This window comes from Herpailurus yagouaroundi, unplaced genomic scaffold, assembly GCF_014898765.1.
Source record: "Herpailurus yagouaroundi ecotype Mexico unplaced genomic scaffold, PumYag 100, whole genome shotgun sequence".
Classification (NCBI taxonomy): Eukaryota; Metazoa; Chordata; class Mammalia; order Carnivora; family Felidae; genus Herpailurus; species Herpailurus yagouaroundi.
In genome coordinates this window covers 68,102,301-68,119,954 of record NW_024412391.1, presented here as the reverse complement: position 1 = coordinate 68,119,954, position 17,654 = coordinate 68,102,301, and the positions used below count along the sequence as shown (strand labels likewise).

General features: G+C 37.1%; 1 protein-coding gene and 1 pseudogene across 1 annotated transcript in view; one reads left to right on the top strand and one right to left on the bottom strand.

Annotated features, from left to right (window-relative positions):
- The window catches only part of ZNF804B (zinc finger protein 804B), a 542,103-nt gene that overhangs the window by 354,583 nt on the left and 169,866 nt on the right, over positions 1-17,654 (top strand). The window lies entirely within an intron of this gene.
- On the bottom strand, positions 10,157-11,375 carry LOC121028762 (60 kDa heat shock protein, mitochondrial-like; annotated as a pseudogene).

Sequence of the window (17,654 nt, the reverse complement as noted above, 5' to 3'; positions counted from 1 at the left end):
CTGTTTTTTGTTTGTTAACTCAACATGTTCAATATTGCTAACAAAATGCATTCCCAAGTGAGTTGGTTTCCTTTGACCTACCTAGCATCTTTTCCCCTCTAATGGACTGAAAAAAGAAATGGCACAAGGTATAGAGATACTAGTAAAATTCAGCTAACGGCCCTCACGAGGCATAAAAGAGATATCACAGATAATTCCTTCCTTAAAATAATACTGCTTCAGGTACACCATTTTCTTTTCTTTTAAAAATGAAGATTAAAAAAAACCCCACCACTCTTCCCCCAAATTAAAAAAAAAAATAACAATTTTTGATAGCACTTCAAATATTTTGCAAAGGAAAATAATAATAGTAGTAATGATTATAATTTTAAAATAGTCTTCTCAATAGAGAAAGATGTTTGAGGATGTTAATGACCAATGTGTTGAGTCAGATAATTCAAGAATCTGCATTGCTTTTTCTTTTTATTTATTTATTTATTTAGGTCAGAATACAGTCTTAGTTTTATTTAGAGAAGATAATATTTTTTAATATGAAATTTATTGTCAAATTGGTTTCCATACAACACCAGTGCTCATCCCAACAGGTGCCCTCCTCAATGCCCATCACCCACCTTCCCCTCCCGCCCAACCCCCATCAACCCTCAGTTTATGCTCAGTTTTTAAGAGTCTCTGATGGTTTGGCTCCCTCCCTCTATAACTTTTTTTTTTCCTTCCCCTCCCCCATGGTCTTCTGTGAAATATGGACTTTTGTTGCATTGCCTTTTCTAATAAGAATGGAGCCACCACTTATGTGGCACCTACTGTCTAAGATATTGCACGTATATTATCTGAGTTAGTCATCACAAAATATGTCTGTCATTTTCCAATCTTATAAGGGCAGCACCTGAGATTCAGAAAGGTTAAGGAACTTGTCTAAGTAGCAAAGCCAAGGTGTGAATTCACAGCATGTGCTCTCTCTAACCACCATGCTGTCTGCTCCACAGGACTATGACAAACCAGTAGAGAACCAATTGGTTTGTGCTTACACCAAATACTTGCTTTTTAGGTTAGAAGTCATGAAAGTCTCTGGTTTCCTGCAGGGGTTAGATCCATATATAAGAATAATATGAGTTCTTCCTATAATTTTACCTAGTAAGACTTATATTCTGTCAAGACTGTGTATAAGTTGTGAAGATGACTCCAATATGGTAATGTACCTAGAAGACTTGACAGCTTATCTTAAACATTTTCCTCTATATTAAAGAATTATTTTTAGTAATAATCATGAAATTAAATAAATGATTAAGATGACTAGAAAAGTAATACAGTTAAACATTTTTACTGAACTTTTACATGAATATATGCGATTAAGAAATAAATGTTATAGTACAAAAATATAATATGTTGTATTTTTAAATTACATTAATGTATTTTTAGAAAACAAAAAAAAAATCCACACAGTGGTCTATCATAGTAGTGGATTATGACATTCCAAGTTCAGTTTCTAGTCTTCTGCAAATTTCCAAATTTTTAATACATAGACTCCAAAGAGTTATACACAAACATAGAATTAAAGTAAATAAATGTCTGATTCTTTATTTTTATATCATTATGCTATCAGTATGTTTTTGTAAATTACTGTTTAAATTCAGATCTAGTGTCACAGAGACATGAGCTGCGCGGAAACGAACTTTGATGATTCCAAACTACTATGAACTTATTCTCAAAATAAATTGTATGTGCCTGGGTGTATATGAGTTGGGGTCAACTGTATAACTAGGAATTCTTTGAATTAACATGCATCCACAATAGCATTTATTAAAAGATAAGTAATAAAATGCTATACACATGCATATGTATAAATTATTTCAGATATTAAATTGTGTAATCATAATAGATGTATATTGAAATTTTATTTATTTATAAAATTGAAACACAGAAGAAACCATAGTAGTTATTAGAACTGAAATGTCCAATATGGTAGCCACTGGCCACAATGGTTATTTATAATAAATTTAAATTTATTAAAATTAAAGGAACTAAAACTACAGTTCCTCAGTCACATTAATTGCAATTCACATGTTGAATAGCCACATATAGTTAGTGACTACAGTGTTGGATAGGACAGTGTTGGATGTATAGAACATCCATACAGTGTTGTATGTATAGAATACTTACATCATTTCATAACATTTTGTTGGCCAGCATTGATTTGAAATTTAGTCCAGTCAAAATTTGACTGAGGGAAATACTTTATTACTAACATTGTTTAGAAGTGACAGTGCAAGGGGATAATAAAAATCAAACTAACTTTTAGTAGGTGTTGCCATTATATAAAAATTCTCTATAGACAAAGTACCCCTTATTGCCTTCCCTGGGAACAGTTACTCCCCTGGCCTGTCCTGGATTTGCCACACTGCTCCAGGAATCCATTAATCCTTTTATGGCTCTCATCTAAACTCTTGCAGATATGTGGTGGGATTTAAGTTACCTTCACCCCCTTAATAAGGCATTATCATGATTAGTGTGGTTTGGATGCCAGGTTATCCTATCCCCTGAGAGAACATGCTCTATCAACCGTTCTCCATTTTTCTCCACTTACTGGCAATTCATCATAAATCTAAGCAATCTGTGCCTTACTCTTATAAAAATTCACATTATTGTACCTTGGCTTTGTCTTACAACGCTAATCAACTTTCAACCATTACATTTCTTTCTATATTCTATTTCCTGAAGTAGTACTCCATGGCCATGGTCTGTTTGTGTCCCAGTCATTCTTCATTCCACTGCAGTCTATCTTTCACAAAATCTGCACTGGGTATAGCCACCCCAATGTGTATAGAAAGTCATCCCTGACCCACCTCTGCTCTTTTATAGTATTGGTGCATTCTGTATTGATACTACTTTTCATGGTGTACTTGAAAGGTAGATTTCCTGTCTCTTATGCTTAACAGAATATAAACTCCCAAAAGATATTAGAAATATCTCATTCAATTCTGAGCCCCCAGGATTTGGTTCAGTGCTTGTATAGAGTGGTAACTAAGTAAACATTTGTGGAATAAAGGAGGGAAAGGAAGGAAAGAAGGGAAGGAGTGTTACTATTATTTTGAATAACTTATTTGTGAGTTAGGAGTAGGGGCAAGATGGGGCATCTGGGTGGCTCAGTTAGTTAAGCGTCCAACTTCAGCTCTGGTCATGATCTCGCGGTTCATGGGTTCAAGCCCCATGTCGGGCTCTGTGCTGACAGCTCAGAGCCGGGAGCCTGCTTCAGATTCTGTGTCTCCCTCTCTCTCTGCCCCTCCCCTGCTCATTTTCTCTCTCTCTCTCTCTCTCTCTCAAAAATAAATAAACATTAAAGAAAATTTTAATGGATGAGGGGCAAGAGTATGAGCAATTAAAATGAAATGTATGAATGTCAGCTACATGTTCAAGACTATAGAATACTTGAGGTGTACTACTATAGCAAATCAATTTTTCGGTATGTCAAGGTCCTCCCTAATGCTCAGATAATTACAGATGTTTTATAACCTATTAGAAATTGTTATCCTGAAATTCTTTGTGGCTCTGTTCAGTTCAGTGTAACAAATATAATAAACGGCTTTCTTTTTGTTCAGCACTCTGTTAGAAACTGATGATCCTAAGATGACTAAAACATTTTATCTGCCCTTAAGAGGTAAATTTATTTGTTAGGAACAAGGCACACACACACAAAAGAAAGATAACTATGATGATAATGAGAGTAAATGTCATTTAGCACCCACAGTTTGCCGCACTAAGTGCAGCAAATCTTGACTTTGAAGGAGCTAAGGTAGAAATTACCAGCAGGGTACGTTTGCTCCCCTCATCACTTGTCATGGTAGGCTGTCTAATAGTTTATGCTGGATGAAAAGCGTCAGGAAACACACTTCTGGGGGGGTAGATAGGGAGTTCTGGGTTTAAATAGCACATCATAAATCCCACTGTTTTTCTCTTAAAACAACCAAATCCAGGTAACAACACATCCCCAGAAATAAGGAAACTCTTTCCAGTTTAGCTGTAAATTAATTCTGTCCTGAACAGAAAGACTGGTGATAATGATGAAAATGCAAGGGAAGAAGCTTTGGCTGGGGGGAATTTAGGGGAAAGATAATGAGGAACCACAGATGAACACACATAGTGAAATAACAGGAGAGATGTTTTCCTAGTGCTCTCTCTGCCTGGGCGACTGGTAGATGTGAATGCCAATAATACAATAACATTAGTTACTATGAAGCACTTACTGTAAGCCAGTAATTGTGTTAAGCACTTCACATACATAACCTTTAATGACATAACAATCCTGTGAAATGACAGTGATCCCTCATTTATAGGTGAGAAGACTGAGGCTTAGGGAGAATAAGCCATTTATCAAAGTTTACATAAAGAGAAAATAGTAAAGCTCTATCAGCCTGTCTCAAAAATCAGTGATCATGATTTTACAGTGTGGTCTACAGGGGTAGGTAAGTAGAGATCTTTGTTTTTATTTAGGACTGGTTGGTAATTCTAAAGTACAGTTTTCTGGGTTTTGATAACTTCAAGGTCCTTGAAGAAAATATGGGAAGCAGTCTCATCTCAGAAAGACTTGCTCTCATTTAAGCATCCTTCTTCTCTTTGTCCACATTTGTAGGCAATCCAGGACTGGTTGGGTAGTGCTGTGTTTTTTATTGCTCCCATGACCAATATTTGGCATCATGATTGACCTTCATTCTTCTCAAGAAGAAAACTCTAGAGACAAGATTGCCTAGTTCTTTCCAGCTGTACTTAATTCTGGCTTGTCACTATGACAAATATCAGGAAAATGACGTGGCTTGCTTCTTAATCTCTTAAGCTTAAGGGGGTGTCTAACAACAGGCCTGATTCTGGTGATGAGCTGGCTGTCACATCTGTGATGGCAGCCACGAGAAGAGCTAAATAGAGGTTTAACAACTTAATGGTATACTAATAAGATCATTGTAAACAGGAGCAGTCCATTTCCTGAAGTGGTCATATGAACATATTCTGCTGTATCATATAGATATAGATATACATATCAATATGAATATATCTGTATGATGCACAGTATGTATATACACACACAAGCTACAGAACCACCCCTTTTATAAATACAGAAATAGAAATTATCAAAATAAATTGTACTTTTTTGCTATTCTCCTTAATCCTTTTTTCAAAGAAACCAATTTATACATCGATAAATCTCTAGTTTTTGAGTTTCACTAAAAAAAAATCCTAGTAGTCTTACTTAACCAATATTGGATATGATCACACATTCTTGAGTGTTTCATTAAAGAAGGAAGAAACCTGGCTCTAGTTTTAGCTTAAATTTTTTTTTTAATTAAAACATAAAATTCAAAACTTGGGCACACTGTTTTTTTGAATGCTTAGAGAGTAAGTTTTTGCTATTTCTAGAGTAATGTGTGATCCTACACATCCTGCCTCTAGGTCTTGACATGTTTGTTACAGAACAGAGTGAGTAAATTACAACAATCAGTATTTTGTGTCTGCCTCCTTTGCTCCGAAGTGACTGCAACCGCTAATTTTAGAGCACTGTGCTGAAATTCCAATAATCTAAGGTAATTTAAAATGAGCATCCTATAATGTTTATGAGAGAACAAAATGTATTTTATAAGGGATATTTTTCTTTGGTTATTATTTCAAAATTAGTTTGTTTCTGTGCTAACAACAACAACAAAAAAGACTCAAGTAACATATTGGTATTCTGGTTCCATGAAAAGTTAAATAGGTTTTGTTGAAGAAAATAGATTTTATAAGAAGGGATTGAAAAATTTGGGGCAGTGCATATTGCATAAACCTCTATGGTCGTTTATAGTATACCACTTTGCCTTATGAATGTCTGAAAGGGCAGTGTCGTATATTGGGTTTTCTAAAAATAGTCAACTCTAAATCTGTTTTCAAGAGGATTCCATGGTCATGGAATACCCTTTGGGGGAATATTAGATTAAACAGTCTTAAAACTTCTGGGAAGTGAAGCTAATGCCAGTTTTGTATTAATACCAGTCTCCAGTCAAAGCACAAAGTAATTCTGACCCCGATTGATACGCTTCTGTTTTATTCATAAACTCTACTCGCCTTACAAATATTTTTTAGAACTTGTTCATGTCTGAAAACAAGAATATTAGTCAAGGGTATATCATTAGTTATTATCAAAAACATATCAAAATTTTATATGCCATTGTTGGAATTTAAAGGCTTTTATTTTCAGGCTTTTTACTTCTTAAAAAATAAGTTCGATTTTCTTTTGGTGACACTATGGTTTTTGGAACCCATAGAGGCCCAGCTGTTCATCTCCTTCTACAGGTTCCAAGGCCATGGGTTCTTTATTCACCGAGATTTGAGACTAAATCTTTTGTCTCTTCTGTAAATTATACACTGTGTGATCCCACAAGAAGACCTGTAGCTTGTTAAAGCACCATTAGTATACTGAGATAGTGACAAGATAAATAGATCTTACCTAAATAGCTTTACCTTTTATAAGTCACATCTCTCTCAAGAAAATGATATCTTCTCTACCTACCTCACAAGAATGTCAGAAAATAAAAACGAAAGGAACGCATTGCGTTTGAAAATGTTTTATACATTGCAAAGCAGCCTACAAAGACAAGAAACTTCAATAACGATAATGATCATAATTCCCAATTGTATGTGATGGATTCTGAAAAGTAGAGCAGCTTATAAGTTAACCAGAGACAAAACCATCTCTGGCTCAAATACATATTGTGTCAAGGCAAATGTTTACTTCAAAACATTATTCATGTTGGGAAAACAGTAGAAGAGATAAGTAAATATTGATATTGATTTTCAGGAGCTTTCTAAAAATTCAGAAATGAACTCTTCAAGAAACTATGAGGGTAAAAATAATTGAATGGTGATTTTTTTTTCCTTTTGGTCTTGGGTTTATTTTTTTGGACTATTTTTCTCCTTACACATTGGAGGAACACAATTCCCATAACGTTTTTTTTTTCTTCCCCAAGTTATTGTATTGTTCAAGGTAGAGTTATTTTGAGTGGAAGTCTCTGAGGCATTGAAGAGAAAATATTGAAAGTGTCTCAATGATCAGAATATTTCCTTCTTGGGAAAGTTATATAGTACTTTTAAAAGTACAGGTCAGAATGTGTCTTTGCACTCAATTTTGATTTTTGTGTAACTCCCAGATATTTCTACAGCGACTAGATATCCAAGGAAGTAGTTAAGAGAAGGAAATGTAAACCCAGCTAACATGTAGTTCTTTTTGGTGCCAAAGAAAAGCCATAGTGTTATACTCCTGAATAACATACTTTTTGATTCACACAAATCACCTACTTTACGTGGTTAAATCACATATGTTTTAATTTTATTTAATATATTTTTAAGAAAAAAATATGTAATTGTATTTTCTGATGATAAATTCAAGTTAAAGATAAAAAAATCATTAAAGTCAATTTTTATTTTAACTACAAACATTTGTAATTACTATGGTGATGTAAAACCTTTAGGATTTTTTTCTACCCCATGCAATCAGTTTTTCCATAGGAAAATGGGATCAGACTATGCATAAGTTTTCATGACTTTTGGCACTTAAATATTTTTGTGGGCATTTTTGTGGACATCATAATTACACATTGTAGTTTTTAGTATTTTTATAGTATTGCATTGTAATGAATATTATAATTTTTAACTAATTCTAGTTGTTGGGCATTTAAGTTCTTTTTTCCTAAAGAGTACTTTGATGAACGTTGCCAAACTAACATTTTTATACATTATTGTAAATGTATATACACAGTTATTTTTTTTCAGGGCCAACTAAGATGAGTAACTGTTTTAGCCAAAATTTAGCACTTATAAAAATTTACACATATTGCTAGATCTCCTTTGCGAAATGTAGCAATTTTCTCTGCAACCTAAGTGTATGGAAATGCCCTTTTTCTCATCTGTATATCATTATGAATGTGTTAACAGAGATCTTTTCTCCTTTCCGAGTCTGATACATAAAAAACTGTTGTTTATTTCAGTTTGAATTTATGTTATTAATAATGAGGTCAACCATCTGTTCATGTATTTATTGGCCATTTCTTTTCCCTTGTGTAGAATATGTTAACGCCCCCCTCCATTTTCATAGATTTGTTCATATTTTTCGAATGATTATTAACATTTTGTAATTAAAGATACTTTTTCACTATCTTTATTTTCTACTAAATACTAAAATACCCGTGTTTTCTGCTAAATAACTAAATCGTCTTTGCATCTGATGCATCATTAAAAAGCACCCATTAATTCTGAAACTAACTTTCTTGCTAGGAGTATTAGGAGTAAGATTGTTGCCTTCCGAAGAGGGTCTGAGGCACAGAAATGAGAACTTCATAATCGTGTCTTATCTGTGGTTCTTAAGTGGTTGCTGCCCAGTGAGAGCAGCTGTGCCCACATTTGGCCAATTGTTTGTGAGCGAGGTCCGAGCCCTCCTTGTAGCAAACTTTACTGTAGTGCCCATCTATAGCTGATTCTTGGACACTCTGCACCCCCATTTCTTCCAGGGGCAGGCTTAGGAATCTTCATTTAATCTCTAGGTGTTTCTTTCTCTTTTTTTTTAGCTTTATTTAAATGTTTATTTATTTTTGAGGGGGCGGAGGGTAGGGAGGGAGGGAAAAGGAATGAGGCAGGGGCAGAGAGAGAGAGAGACAGAGACAGAATCTGAGGCAGGCTCCAGGCTCTGAGCCGTCAACACAGATCCTGATGTGGGCTTAAATTCAAAAACCATGAGATCATGACCTGATCCACTGTCAGACACTTAACCAACTGAGCCACCCAGGTGCCTCTATTTCTAGGTGTTTCTTACACATGCTGAAGTTTGAGAATGCGTGCTTTTGTTAATATTTGAATATTAGTCCCCACGTATATTGAAGACAGTACTATCAAAAGAGACCTTTGGAAAGCTGTTTTGTTTGTTTGCTGTTTGGTTTTCAATCTTCAGTGCTCCTTCCTTTATGCTTGAAGCTTTATAGAGACACTGTCTTACATATTCAAAACTTGAAGTTCAAGTAACTCAGCAAAGTGATAACTCTTTGTGGGATAAGAACTACACAGCATCGTATTTTCTTGGGTCATTATGACTTCCATTATGTCTGGAGTTAAAATTAATACTCAATTTTTAAAAATTCCATTGGCTTGCACATTGGACATAATTATCTACCTCAGTTACATGACGTTAGGGCCTTTACCCTTATTTTAACGTTGTTATTGCATATTTACCATTTATTAAAAATGACCACAAATCATTTGAGAAACAGGAAGGGAATGGAAATAAATATGCTGTACTCAAGAAAACTAATGTAACAGAATGTTCTCAGAAACAGAGCACAAACATATCTTTTGTTTCTAGTTGGATTTGAGGTCTCTAATGTGGAGACTAATATAGTAGAGGCCAGACTCTTCTGTATGTGATAATTAACACTTTCTGAGTGCTTGTTATAAGCTAGGAACTGTGCTAAGACACTGATATATATTATACCCCCATATTATTTGATGAGGCTAAACACTACCACCAGTTAGTATCACCATTCACAGATTACAGTAGCAGGCATGGAGAATTTCAGTAACTTCCTCCTGATTATCTGGCAGGTTGGTGGCAGAGCCAGGATTTGAGCCCAGGTCTGTCACCTGGCTCCAGGACATGTGCTCCTCTCCTCCTCCTCCTCCTCCTTCTTCTTTTTAAAATTTAAACAAATTTTAATTACACGAAGGTTGTCACATAATTGGATATTTATCTACTTTCCACACAATTATTCTTGCTTTCCACAGAGAGGCTGCTTCTTAACTTTTCATCTGGAGATGGCAAGCACTAAAATCCCAATTTTAACAGAATAGTTGTAAAAATGCCCCAGTGATTTATGTTGAAAGTAGTACGTTGGTACGTGGCTCTTGCATTCGGTACAGGAATGTACAAATGTCTTTTTATTTAAAGACACAAAATAAGTTGTTTGTAGGCATGTAATACGGTGACCGCAGTAAACCATTAAATGTTGTCAGTTGAAACTAGTAACTGATGGTTATAGTGACTTTTTAAAATTTTATTTTAGAGAGCGAATGTGAGAAAATCTTAAGCAGCCTCCACATTCAGTGAAGGATCCCATGACCCTGGGATCCTGACCTGTGCTGAAATCAAAGAGTCTGATGCTCAACTGACTGAGTCACCCAGGCTCCATATTGTGATTTTCTTAACCACCAGTCAGCCTTTTCCTCAGTCATTTCCTTCAGCTGATGTCTCTAAAGTTATTGTTGAGGAGCACTGCTTTGACCTTCCTCTCACTGTGCATTTATAATAGTAAAGCGCTATTCTAGGAATTAGAACATGTCACCTCCCATGCCACCCATTCCGCCCATTCCAGGGTCCTTCTCTTAAGGACTTCCAGTGACTACAGCTTCTGCTGTAGTTGACAGAAAGGCCACTCCAGGAGGATCCAATAAAGCAGTTCTTATAAACTTAGTTGGGTCAGTGATTCCTTTTCCCACCATATCCCAAAAATCTTCAAGCATAGTGTCATGACCAACCTCTGAGGTACTTTGTATAATTTTCTCAGTTATCAGTGATCCTTCAACACCTGCATTCTTAGCAATGGTCATTGTAGGAATATTGAGTGTTCTTTCAATAATTTCTGTACTAACTTTTCGACCTTCATTAGCTGGAGTTATTGAATCAGGCTGGAATGCACCAAAGCAGGCCACAACCCCCTCCCAGAACAATGCGTTCTTCAATAGCAGCTTCTATAGCATTGAGGGCATCTCTACCTCTGTCTTTCCTTTCAATCACTTCAACATCACTTGTCCCACCACCCTTCAGCACAGCTGTTCCATCTGAGAGTTTTACCAGATGTTCATTCAACTTTCCCTTTTCATATTCACTAATTGTGATATTAACTGTTCAATATATTTCTTGATGACATTTTTCAACTGGACACTTGTCACCTTTTTCTTTTGAGAGCATGGCATCATCTTTGGTCATGATGGCCTCTCCAAATTTTCTGAAGTTGTAAGGCTGATCATCTTCAAGATTTAGAGTCAGTCCTTCTTCAAACACTGCCACCAGTAGCAATAGCCATGTCTTTAAGCTGTTTCTTTCTCTTGTCTCCAAAACCTGGAACTTTGACTGCTATAACCTGAAGACCAACTTTTAGCTAATTTCAGAATGAGTATACTCAGATCTTCTCCATCAGCATCTTCAGCAATTATGACTAAGGGCTTATGGTGAGCATTGGCAATTTCAAGAAAAGGTGCAAAGGACCGGACACTAGAAATTTTCCTTTCACTCAATAAAATGTATGCATCTTAGAATTCACATTCTGACCTTTTGATGTATTAATAAAGTATGGAGAAATATAACCTCGATCAAACTTCATGCCTTCAGTAAACCATACTAGGTAAGTTATATCTTGAGATGTTATGAAATCAGTTCCAGTGGAATTAGTATCTGATTCTCACCGAGAGGTCAAAAGCCAAAAGATTAACTGGAATGGTATACCTGCCTATAGAGTAAAGAGAATGGAGTTGCATCTCATTGGAAAAGAGGGGCCCTTTATTCTGGGGGGCCCCCTGAGCGATTCATGTTAGGATGCTGTGGCCCATCTGCCATTCTGAAGGGGCATGTCCCTGGAGGATGACCTCAACCACAAGTGACCCAGGAGAGGAACCAGCAGTCCAGGTGGAGTAAAGCAGCCTACTGGAGTAGGCATTGACTTATCAAGGGAATTGTAATATAGAAGATGACCCAGAGAAAGTACCTCTGAAAACACCACAAATACATCCAAGAAGGAAAGAGAGACTACACACCTACCCTGGAGAATACTCTGATGCAGCTTATGACTGCACCAGCCATGTAAGGCTTTGCTGTTCTTCATGAAGCTTCTCTTCAAAAATACCACTTTGAGGAAGGAAAGAAGTGAAATGAATAACAGAGAAGCAGCATCTTCATTGACAGTTTTACCAGACTGGGACTGGCCCAAGCTGGGGAGAGGGAAAAAACAAACAAACAAACAAACAAACAAAACCAACCAAACAACAGCAACAGCAACACCAAAAACTTTAAACACTGAATATTTTCAATAAGACAGAAGTGGAGGGGCACCTGCGTGGCTTAGTCAGTTAAACATCTGACTCTTGATTTCAGCTGAGGTCATGATCTCACAGTTCATGGGTTCAAGCGCCAGGTCAGGCTCTGTGCTGGCAGTGCAGAGCCTGCTTGGGATTCTCTCTCTCCTTCTCTCGCTGCCTCTCCTCTCCTCAAAAATAAATAAATAAACATTTTAAAATAAATGAATAAAGAAAACTAAAACCAAAAGGAATATTTATTCTTTTTTTTGTTCTTTATTTATTTATTCTAGGTTCCCTTGACCTAGTTCAACAACTATAACTGAGTACCCCTAATATTGTCACAGTTAGAATGTATATGTTTTTCAAGGCCCTTAAAAAACACTGATGTTAAAAATTGTGATCTTCACAATTTGTCACAGGAAAAGATAGTCACCTATTTCACTGACCCATGAAACAGGCTTAAAATTTCCTCAAAGTGTCTAAGGTATAATTAGGTAATATCTGTGAAAACTGTGTAGCCAACTGCTTGGCACAGTAGCACTCAAAAATGTTTGTCTTTTCCTTCAGGAAATTGGGTATTTTATTACCAGAGGACAAAATGAAAGAAATTTTGTTGTGCCAGTTTCCTGTATTTTAGGAACTTAGGGATTAAGCTTTATGAATTCCTTTTAGGAGCCCAAGTATAAAACTCAGATATACTGTATAGTTTGAAGAACTGTTCTAGCAACTACTTGTCATCTGAGTCGAAGCATAAGAAAACATTTTATAAATTTCCCCTTCTTTGGACTGTTAGGAACCTGGTGGGGAAGCCAGAAGTGGTATGGCTTTGGAATGCTACCTGCCCTCCTTAGAAAGGATAAAGGCAAGTTCACCTCTCTGTGAAGATGTTTGATTGGAGGGAACATAGAACTGAAATTGACTTTGTGCTGCACTTTGTACAGAGAATTACATTTTAAAAGCCCAATATCTAAGTCGGCTTTGTTCTAATTTCAAAGATAATCAAAATATCTTCAACACTGTGGGAGGTCTCTCAGTAAACATGGATTTATATTTAGCACAATTTATTTGAGAATCAGAAAGGCTGCCAAAATAGTCCAAACATTAAATTATTTCCATTTTGGAGGGGTATTACTGAGAAGTAATAAAATATTGCCAGCCTGGATAGGCAGCTCATCATCGCTAGTAAGATGAAAAGACCAATTATGCCTCACATGGACAAACGTTGATTAAAGAGTGGACTTCATAACCGCCTGGCCATGTTAGAGGCTATAATCACAGAGGAGGGGGAAGGAAGCACTTAGCAAAACACCAAAAGCTGCAAGGAGGAGTCATCCAATGAAAGAGGAAAGATCGAAATTTTAAAGAAAATGTCAGAAGAAATTGCCTGGTGGTAAGAGCTCTACTTATGTATGACTCTTAAGGAAATTGTCTTCTTAGAAAATTATAAGTTCTCAAAATGCCTTAAATAAAAAAAAATGGATCTATCTAAAGATTCTGCAGATCCCCAAACTTGGTATTCTCAAACTTTAGAAAGATTGTTTTTATCTGTCACAGCTCCTCATGCTTCTGAGGACGATTCAGGAATTGTGTGAGTTTGGGTTAGAAGAGAGGTTCCAGAGAGATACTAAGCTTGCTTTCTATTCAAGCCTGGTAACATGACCTATCAAATACTTACTGAGTATTTTTGTATGTGAATAATTGCCTGCAATTCAAATGAGGTAGCATATATAAAATGCAGGAAACAGCACTATACAGGCAAAGCAATATTATGTAGAAGATTACAATATATAACAATCTCCATGTCTTGATTGAGAACCCACCCCAATGACTCAGTACTGTGCTGTGCATAGGAAAGATAGAGTTGTGGCTTTCAAGGTCCTAGAAGGCTACTAAGGGCAAACAACATGGGTGAGAAAAACTTTAAAATAATATGATGCAGTGTGTAATTAAGTGCCACATTATGTAACACAGGATTGTTAGAGTTCAGAAAAAGAATGAATGCAGTGAGAACTGGAAGCATTTTCTGGGAAAAGGGGGACCTGAAGTGGGACTCGAATAATGCGTAAGGTAGGGAACTTTAGAGTTGAAAGGGAAGAAATTCCAAAAAAGAGAAATAGCAGCCCACAGGTTCCAGGGAGGGAATGGCAAAGAGATTGAATCGGGGAACCATTGAGGCATAGGCCAGGAACACAGGCTCTGGATCCAGGTTTACTAGATTTGAGTCTCAGCTCCACCCCCCCCCCCACTTCCTGGTGTAACCTAGGAATCATGTGATCATTTTGTGCCACACTTCTGTTGTTAGTAAAATGAAGGCAACCATCATATCTATTTTAAGGGAATATTTTGAGAATTAACGGGTTGATGTATGTCAAGCACTTACACTAAGACCTGATATCTAGGAAGTACTGAACAAATGTTAGCTACTATCACTATTATTGTGTTGTTGTATACTCTTTTAAAAAAAATATTTATTTTGAGAGAGAGTGCATGAGTGGAGGAGGGGCAGAGAGACAAGATCCCAAGCAGGCTTCCTGCTGTCGCACAGAGCCCCACATGGGGCTTAATCTCATGACCAGTGTGATCATGATCTGAGCCAAAATCAGATGCTTAACCGCTTAACTTACTGAGCCACCCAGGGGCCCTTATTGTTGTCCACTCTTAAAAGATGTGATTTTCATGGCTGGAATGAAGCCAGATTTTGCAACAACAGCAACTACTACTTATTACAGATAGCGTGATGGACACTGTGCTCAACACTTTGCCTACATTGTCTCTTATTCCTAACAACCACCCCTTGGAGAGGGGGAGAGGGAAGGATTATTTCTCTTACTTCTCAGCTGAAGGAGCTGAGAATTAAAGAAGCAATTTTCTGGAGAGTCCTGCAGCTGGTAACGAACAGTCAGCAATTGGAAGTGCAATCTTTTGGCCATCACCCCAGTGTTTTAAACTGCTCCATTACAGTGCTTTAACTTAAATGATAGAGGGTCCTGAGATTGAGGCAAAAGTCGGACACAAGTTTACTAGATGAGTTCAAAGTAGAAATGGGTTCAGGTTCAGGAAAAACAGCCTGGTGGTAGCTGGTGGCAGCCGGAATACTCTAGGAGAGGTGAGGTGAATAAACTAAGATGGCAGCCCTGAGACCTGAGAAGAACCAGTGCTATAGATTCACTTGGCAGGAGGAAAAAAAAATGGATGAGACTATCCTGGGCCCTGAAAATGAGAGATAGTAAGCTTGAGTCTTGGTGATGGGGCCCCAATGACTGAGAATGGTAGCTCCCGGAGGGCTGACTTGCTGAGAGGGTGCAAGAGGGACCTCAGCTCCTTGCACATAAGGCCAGGCATGGCGGAGAGAGTGTGCTGTTTATCTCTGCTTTACAATGTTAGCTGGGCCCATCTTACATTGCCTTCGTGCGACTGGAAATTAGCTTTCCTGTACCACTGTGTTGCATTTCACTTGTCCCTTGGGAGCTCTTGCTCACGTTTTCAAAGCTGCTTGCTGTATAGAAGTCATTTAAGGAAGGACAAATTAGTGCTGGAAGACAATAGTTATGCCTAATGCAGTTAAGAGTTCTGTTTTGTAGCCTCCGACCCTTTACAAGCAAGGAGTAGAAATAAACATCATGGCTAATGCACTTCGGCAATATAAAAGGTTTCTACATGGAAAATGCTGCTAACAGTAAACAGCTTATATAAAGCAAAGATAAATCATAATGGAGTGGTAATTTGAGTTGTATTGTACATCTCCTCAGGGAACTCCTAGACTCTAAAGACACCATCTCATTACTACCTGGAGTACCTCTGAGAAACATACAAAAAGCATAATTTTCTCCCAATTTTTTGTGTAAGGACCTAAGTCACAGGGAATTAATGTGACTTGCCATTATATGGAAATGGATTTCTCATTTTCATGGAAAGGATTGTTTCAGTGAATTGGCCTATTTTCTCATGAAATTAGTCACTCCCCCCCCCCCCCCCCCCCCCCCCCCGGGGAAGCTAAATAAAATCCCCCTGGAAAACAAGCAAACAAAAAAAAATATGTTAAACATATTTCAGTACCTATGTGGACTTGTTTGAACTTAATAAATGCAACTAGAACCAGAATATATTTGATTGACTATCCATTAGAGTAACACACCACGTGTTTATGTGAAAGTTTTTGATGGGAAAGATGACAGTTTTTGGAGAAAATGTAGGAAAGCTGCAGCTTCCAGGCAAACGCGTGACAGAGTGGGAACTGAGCTGCCCTTTTCTGCCCTCCGCTGTCTCAGGCCAACCTTAATGACAAATGGGCCTGCTCACCAGAGCATGATCTCTGCACCCAGAAATGATGAATCAAGAATGATCGATTACTTTCTTAGGACTTCAAAGGAAATTGCGACAGAGCCCGCTAAGTCTGGGAGGCATTCTGCTCAGTAGAGTACCCACCACGACTGCACATCTAGAGAGTCTGACCTAAGTGCTTCTCTGCACACTTTTCCCATAATCCTCCCTATCTCCAACTCCCTGCCTTGTCTCGGGTATATGGATTCAGAAATCACTCAAGTTGGAGCAAAGTTCTGGAAGATTCTAATGCCTGTCTTCTTCAGCGATCTTTTTGCGCAAGGCTGCATAGAACAACTTAGCTCAGTGTGTCTGATCTTTACTCCAAGATGTAATATCCCACATTTTTATTGCTCTTAATTGTATGAATTGCTAAACATCCTATTCTCCTGGTAGTTCACTTTCAAAGGAAAATGTGTTTTGTAACTACTGAGCATGTCCTTTATGGACACAGATTTCTGGCCAATGGTTAAGATTTGTTATTTTTAAACAGCTGCATTTTCCTAACCTTATTTCTTTAGGTATGTATTTCAGAGGTAGGAAAAGGATATTTGGATTATAAATCCTACATTACGGTCTGTTAAATCATCCAACATGAACCCTTGTTTTCAGCTACAGAGTGATTAGGAAACACTGATTATGTTTGATAATTAACAAGCTGCTAAAATAAATGAGGATCGAATTACAAGTATTCATCACCATTCTTTTTTATGCCTGACCTCCAATAGAAATCTATACATGTTAATCCCCAGGGCGCATTTTTCTGACTTGAAAAATATGTGAAAGTTGGGCATTCTGGTGCATATCGATGTGAGGTATGGAGCCATGTAAAAGCCAAGAAAGTAACTGAGGTATTTGCTGATCTTGGATATTTTCCAAATATTGCATAAAGGTGTCTGTGCAACCTGTCTCTAAGTGAGCAGTCTACTCCTCCTCAGCACCTCTTGATAGTTCTTCTGTCTGTATCATAGTTTAATTTGATTTGCCACATTTTTACTTTAGTTTTTTAAATTTATTTTTCAATTTAAATCCAAGTTAGTTAACATGTAGTGCAATAATCATTTCAGGAATAGAACTTAGTGATTCATCACTTATGTATAACAACCAGTGCCCATCCCAACAAGTGCCCTCCTTAATGCCCATTGCCCATCTAGCCCATTCCCCATTTTCACTTTAAAACCCTTTAATTAGCATTTGCTTTAGCTCCTTTAGCTATTTCCTAACAGAACTCATATCACAAAGGTCTTTGTTAGTTATAAATT